The sequence below is a fragment of the Crocodylus porosus genome, unplaced genomic scaffold, assembly GCF_001723895.1.
Source record: "Crocodylus porosus isolate Cpor-Errol unplaced genomic scaffold, CroPor_comp1, whole genome shotgun sequence".
Taxonomy (NCBI): Eukaryota; Metazoa; Chordata; order Crocodylia; family Crocodylidae; genus Crocodylus; species Crocodylus porosus.
This window is the reverse complement of record NW_017728928.1, coordinates 14,467,262-14,474,199: the sequence shown is the minus strand read 5'-3', so window position 1 is coordinate 14,474,199 and position 6,938 is coordinate 14,467,262. Positions and strand designations below refer to the sequence as shown.

Below are 6,938 nucleotides of genomic sequence, written 5' to 3'. Positions count from 1 at the left end.
AAAGTTTGGGGAGCAGGTGTGGTGGTGCGGTGGGCACTGCAGTGAGAGCACTCCCCCTTTGTGCCTTCCCTTCCCAGCAGAGCGAGTGGATGTCCTCTCTGGCCCCCATCCCCATGACCAGCCGCTTGGAGTTTCTTCCTCCCGGCACAGTTCTGCGCCTGTTCAGCACCGAGCTTGCTTCAGGCTGGCATTTCTCTCGGACCTGCCCTCGGCAGTGCTTTACCACGCCAAGGCACCCAACAAACAGAATCTCCCCCTTTCCCGGGAGATCCAGAGTGACTCTAGCTTGGCAGCAGGGCAGTCAGAAGGGGAATTCCTGCTGGAAAAGCTGGAGCATGTGGACCCTTTTCACTCTGTAAAGGCCCCTTTCCCTTAGCCCTGCGAGGGAGGCGACGGCACGGTCAGGAGTTCTCTCTCCTTCTGCCTGGTTGGTCGCTGCCCCCAACACTTCTCAAATCCTGGACCTGTTGCTTTCACTGGCCAGCCCCAGGTGTGGGCCTCTGCTCTTCCTTTCATACTAGTCTCTGCAGATTTGTTTTGATCCCAAGACCTTTTAGGTTGAGCCGCACTGTGGGGAACCCCAGAGAGATGCTGTTCGGGCTGCTCTCCCAGTTAGAGTACTGCAGCCTGGGGATGTGTAGGAAGGGGCAGTCTGAAAGGACTGATGTTACCCCAGGCTAACTCAGACTCCTGCCTAGAAACCACAGTGACGAGCGTGTTGTACCTTGTTGTACCTCATCTGTGATAGCCCATCCAGCTTGTGAATCAACATGGTATAAACAGGAGGAGAGTCTTAGCCACAGCGTGGTCAGCTGAAAGGAATATATTTAAGGCCAGGTTATCAGCATACCCATCCACAGATATGGGGGAGATTTCAGAAGAGGCTGAATGCCATGCTCCTCCAAAAAGCAACAATAAATGTGGCCGCTTATTTTTAGTGCCTATCTAGGAGCTAAACTCATGGAAATCCAGCCCCAATTACAGATGCTGAGTGCATTCAGAAAGCCTGGCACCAAGGTATGTGAGGGAAGGTGAATCAATGCAGTATGCTCTGCTAATCACAGCAAACACGGTTACTCTCCTGTCCTCTCCCACTCCTTTTATTGCTTTCATTTAAATGTGTTTATACTTTTATTCCAGCAGATCAAATGCCTTTTAATGGCAACTGTTCTCTCTATGCTTTGATATGAAGAGTGCTGTTCTGTTTGTAGCAGCCCACTGCTTGGTAAAACTTTAGTGTCTAAATTACCAGGAAAATCATAAAAGCAAATTTACCAATTGTTGTGAAGGGAGGAGGGAGTCACAAAGCACTAGGAAGCACCAGATAAAGATACAGCAAATGCAGTGATAAGCGGCCCAACCATAAAATGCTCGCATCTGATATTGCAGTTCTCCAAACATGGAAATAAAACACACGCACTCTGTAGCATGGCTTTGTGATGTGGCTTTTTATTGGATATGATGGTTAAAAAAAACAGAAGGCGCATCAACTGCCTTACTAGTTACTCTATTCTCCTACCCAGAAGTGCAAAAATCAGAACTACTTTGGACACTCTTGTTTTGTTGTAAACAAAGCTTGCACAAGAGAGTGTGTGTGCAGACGCTCGGGGTTAGGTGAGCACAGGATCCAAACAGAAACCCAGAGGGCTGGAACCAGTGGGAAGCCCTACAGTGCCCGGTGCACGCTTCTACTCTCCAATACATGCTGCAGAAGTTTGTTCCCCCTCCTGTCATGCAAGACATTTCACGCTCTTGCCCTAAAAGCTTGCGGGCTTCACAAAAGCCACGAGCTTTCTCCCCGAGCTTCTAGCTTGCTTTCTCTCAGCGCGCACACTGTCCAGGCTAGCTCTGCTCCTGTGTATAGCACCGTGGAAACAGACTGCAGCATGTCCCGCACGCTTCCTGCCCCTGGAGACTGAAAGCCCCCCTTGGGTCGCCATCCAGGCCAGCGTCCTTCCCTAGCCCCTCCCTCATTTTGATCTACAAACTGAACGTTTTAGCAGGCTGGGCAGGGATGAGGAGGGGGAAGGGTGTCACTATCATGCATGCAGCCTCATCTCTCCACCCAGCCCACCTGAGGTCCCACACAGTCCTCTTGCTGCCAGCGCTCCCCTGCCTGGCCCAGCCCAGCCCAGCTCAGCAGACGGTGCAGCTGTTGGTTTTGTTCATGGGTGGCCTCAGCGAGTTGTCCTGGGGGAAGGTCTCCCTCCGCCTGCGCAGCGCTGGGCTGAGCCGGCTGGGCAGGTTGACTTGCTGCAGGAGCTCCCTGAAGACCTCCACCACATTGTTGTTCTCCTTGGCCGATGCCTCCAGGAAGCGGCTGTTCCAGTCTAACTCCACCAGAGAAAGGACATCCTCAGCCAGCACCTGCCTCCCCCCGCCAGGCTCTGCCTTGTTGCCCACCACCACGATGGGGGGAAACTTGTCTTCCTTCACCTCCAGAATCTCCTCCCGCAGGCTCTTGATGCTCTCGAAAGACTCAGCGTTGTCCACCGCATAGACCAGGGCAAAGGCATCACTGTTCTGGATGGAGAGCTTGCGCATGGCTGGGAAGGAGTAGCTCCCGCTGGTGTCCAGGATTTCCACCTTGACAGTGGCCCCGCTCACCTCGTACTCCCTGCTGTGCATCTCCTCCACGGTCCGTCGGTGCTTGGGCTCGAAGGTATCCATCAGGAACCGGCGGATCAGTGCTGTCTTGCCCACTCCTGCCGCACCCAGGAAGACCAGGCGCACGTGGTTCTTCTCCTTCACTGCCAAGGACATGACTGCACCCTGGGACTCCGGGGGCTTTGTGGGAGGAAAGCTGCACGGTGCACACCTCCGCTGGAGCTGAAGCTGCGCTTGCTTCTGGCTTGTTGCTGGGCTCCCTCTTGGGCAGCTCAGTGCCTGGTGCCTCTCCTGCTTTGCACGCAGCTGGCTTTGTACACCCTTCGAAGTGCGTTGCCACTCTTGAGACTCCTGCAAACTTCTCCCAGCTCGATGGCTGCTATCTCCACAGCCCTTCTCACCATTTATTCATACCCTCCTTTTCCATGTGTCACAGGCTTGTCCAATCTCTGCAACTGAGAATGTAATGAGGGAGAGGGGGGAGAGAGGTGCTGTGGGCCAATCCACTGAGGTCTGCCCTGAAAGCTATCCCCAGCCCTGCCTGGAGAAGCTCAGGAAGTGCAATCACGCTTTGCTCTCTCACTGCTGCTGGTAGCTCTGGGGAGCTGACTGCCTCTCAGCCTCACTGCGTGAGCAGTCCTGTCCTTTCAGCCTCCTTGGAGATTAGCTCGCATTTGCTGGCACCAGCGTGCTGAGACTCGCTGAGGGCAGAGTTCGGAGCCGCTGGTGCTCTTCTCTCCTGCTGTGGGGTGCAGGGTCTGTACACACAGACCAGGCACTGAGTTGAACTGATCTGCAGCATCCCTGTGACTTTGTGCTCTGTAGCTCATGGGCAAATGCTGCATTGCAAGTTTTGGAAAAAGATTAAATGTGGGATCTATCCATTGCAGCCTCCAAATTGTATTATACAACGAGGGAACAAGGTAGCTGTTCCTGCTAGACCCAAAAAGCCACCAGGCTCTGAGGCACCCTATGCATGAGTGTGGCTGGAGTCATCACCTGGATCCCCCTGCATCCAGCATGAGTTTGGCCCAAAGCTGGCTTGAACAGGGATGAGCACTCTTCCCTTCTAGATTGTAGTACGTAGGTCTTGCAAAATCCCTGCTCCAGCATGCGAATCTTGCCAGATCCACCTGCAGTTTTGTATCTCGGTCGCCAAAAATCTAAGCTGGTCAGTGATGTGGAGCGGCTGCCGTTTCAAGAGTGACCGAAAAGGCTAGGATTCCTCAGCTTGGAAGTCTGTCAGATCATGAGGAGTGTGAAAACAATTAATGGGGACGCTGTTATTCACCAGCTTTCAGAATATAAGACCTAAGAGACACCTGCTGAAATGAACAGGGGATAGATCTAAGCCAAACAAGAGAAACTCTTCGTCACTCAGCACACAGTTAACTGGTGGAACTCATTGCCACAGGAGGCTGTAGAGGCAGCTAGTATAACCCAGGTACTAACCAGTATCCCAGGTTCAAAAAGGGATTTGACAAATATATGGAAGACAGGTTCTTGGGGAGTTATTAAACAGTCAGTAGGGTCCTGTAACATCCCTAAACCAATGACAGTTGTTGTGGGGAAGGTATGACAGAGGGTGGGTCACACAAAATACACCCTGCACATATACTTTCCCTCTACAGCATCCACTACTTGCCCTGTCAGAGACAGGATACTGGACTATTGTTCTGACTCGCTGGCTGCGTCCCCACAAGCAGGAACATGCAGGTGCCACAAGATAAAAAACTGAGGCATAAATTCATGCTGCTGCTTTTTGCCCTGGCACATATCCCTGCCCTTGGGGTTAGTGCAGGGAAAAATGCTCTGGGTGGGATAGGGGAGGCTGGGGCCAGTACCTGGGCTGGCTCCAGCCATCATACCTGGGGTCCTGAGGGCCTCCCAGGGCTCCAGCAACAGCAATTTGGGTGCACAGAGTCTGGCCAGCCAGGCTCTAGTTTCAGGTGGCACGCACTGCTGCCACATGTGCTGCCCCGCTTTTTTTCTCCCTGCATTTTTTTTTTTAATACCAGGATTTCCTGGTATCAAATTTGGCTCAGAGTTACAGATATGCAGCACAGAGAACCAAATCATGTGCACAGGGTGCATTTTGCAGGGCCTCAAAAGCTTTACCGCAGAGTGCATGTGCATAGTCGCGTGGATTCACCCACTAACAGTACTAGTTTATGTTTTTATGGAACAGGCAGAAATCAAGTGCAGGGATTCCTGCTGGTCAAAGAATCCTGGGCCCCCGATGCATTTCTGTACATGAATGTGGCAAAAAAAAAAGAGAGATTGTCAGGATCTGGCTCAAACTCCAAACCAAACGATTTAAACAAAGTGATGAAGCACATCAGTATCACTGGTAAGCTCGAGGCACTTGGACACTGCATTGTTTGTACAGGAACAATGCACAGTCAGCACCAGGAGCCAACTAACGATGGAAAAAATGAACAGTTCTTAGTGCAGCTACAGATGCAGAACCTGTTGCCAACTGGTGTAAAAGTATTGCAAGTGAAACACATCTGACACCTGGATCATGCAGAGCCCAGTTAGTTTGCCTGGCTTTTTCTCTAGTGGTGATTCCCAACCAGGGTCCATGGCACTCTGGGTTGCCTTGAGATACGTTCAAGGGTACTACAAGGTGCCATGCAGTGTTAGCACTGTTAGGTGTACAAACACGATTCACAAGATAAATCCAGAGATTTCAAATAGCAATTCACAGTGCTAAAAACAGTCTGACCTGTTGTGATTTTTCCGAGTTCTTTGCATCAGAAAAAAATCTTTTATTTTTCTGTAATCAAAAAAGGAGTGAAAACTAAAAGCTGGCATTTTTTTAAGGGGGCCCTTAAATTTAAAAAGGTTGAGAACCACTCCCCTAATCTAGACCCTTGAATTCTTGCACAAATTCTCTGTTTAAAAACTGCTTGAACCCAGACCCTGGTGCATCCTTGGTAAAGGAACCTTGAAAAGACATGGCCATATAGCCAGGGCTGCATGCAGAATCCTGCCACATTTTGTTTGGGGGCTCCATGTTGTGTCTTCAAACTGATCATTTAGCAGGGAGTAAGCGAGTCTGACGTGTACTTTTCAGTAGAACTAAAGCATCTGCACTTCTATCTAGTAGACGCTTCTGGCTTAAGGTGAAACCAAGGAACTTCAGCAGAATTTAGGCACTAAATATATGTCTTTGTAGTGGTGCTGTTGTCAGTTTGTAATAGTCTGGATTGCTTTTATAGGCTAAATACAGACAGTCAAAAAGCCTGAGGCTGAATCGATTCAGTCTTTGCAGGCTGCTGTAACCTGCACAGATTAAATTGAAACAGAAGTGAACAGACACCTTTGATTCGGGAAATGTGACTGAATGCCTGCAGTGGCTCAGGCCATAAGCTGGGGGGTGCTAGAGCAGGCTCGCTGGCTGTGTGTTCACTTCCTCTTCCTGCTGCCCCTGAGGTCTTTGGGCCTTGCAGTCCAGAATTACAGCAGCAGGACTCTGCAGGGTTGCTTATCACTTTCTCTTTCTGCTTCCAGGTGCCTCTGGGATTTGTAATCCACAGTTGCAGCCAGCAGTAAGTTTGAGTGGGGGAAAGGGTGTTTAACCCCCCTCCCTGACTCCCAGGCCCAGCCAGGGTTTGCTTGGTGGGGGTGGTACCCCCACTGTAGACTGGGCTGCATATCCAGCCGGCCTTGGCCCTTGCACACCCTTGTCAGCCCTCACTGCTCTAGCAAGGAAGCAGGGGGGCGAGGCCAGCCCTGCTTTCTGGGGCAGACAGCCCAGCCCAGCCCAGGTCTGCAAAGCATGCAGGGATGCTGGGGGACTCTGATTTAACTTCAACCAGGAAAGGGTCTGGGACAGAAGTTTCATCAGCTGGTTTGATCTAAATCAACTAAGTCTGATACTACATTCAAACAGGTTTATCTTAAACCAGTTTGAGCCATTTTGAAACTGGATTATGTGCACTGAGCTTCTGTTCTGTTACAGGTTTAAACCAATTCCTGATCACTTAAACTGGTTTATGTGTAACGTCTGTTCCTAGCCATAGAGTTCTGGGGGCTGCTACACATGCGTGTTTGGACTGTTGAACGTGAGGGTGCGAACAACACAGGTGTGTGTATCTGGAGACTGACTCTGGGTTTTCATGTCTGTTCCTTTTTTTTTTGGTCTAGTAGAAGGGTTTTAGTTATAATATAGGGGCTTGTACACAAGGATTGTTTAGTTACACATGTCTCCATCGTCGTCTTCTGCCTTTTTGGTTCATGTTCAATGCTCCCAGTGTCAGAGGTGGGTTTTTTTGTTTGTTTGTTTTTTCAGTGTAGAGCACACGCTATTTCTCGTCCCTGATTGG

At 50.5% G+C, this 6,938-nt stretch overlaps 1 pseudogene; it reads right to left on the bottom strand.

Annotated features, from left to right (window-relative positions):
* Window positions 1–1,432: 1,432 nt before the first annotated feature.
* On the bottom strand, window positions 1,433–3,196 carry LOC109315123 (annotated as a pseudogene).
* Window positions 3,197–6,938: the final 3,742 nt, after the last annotated feature.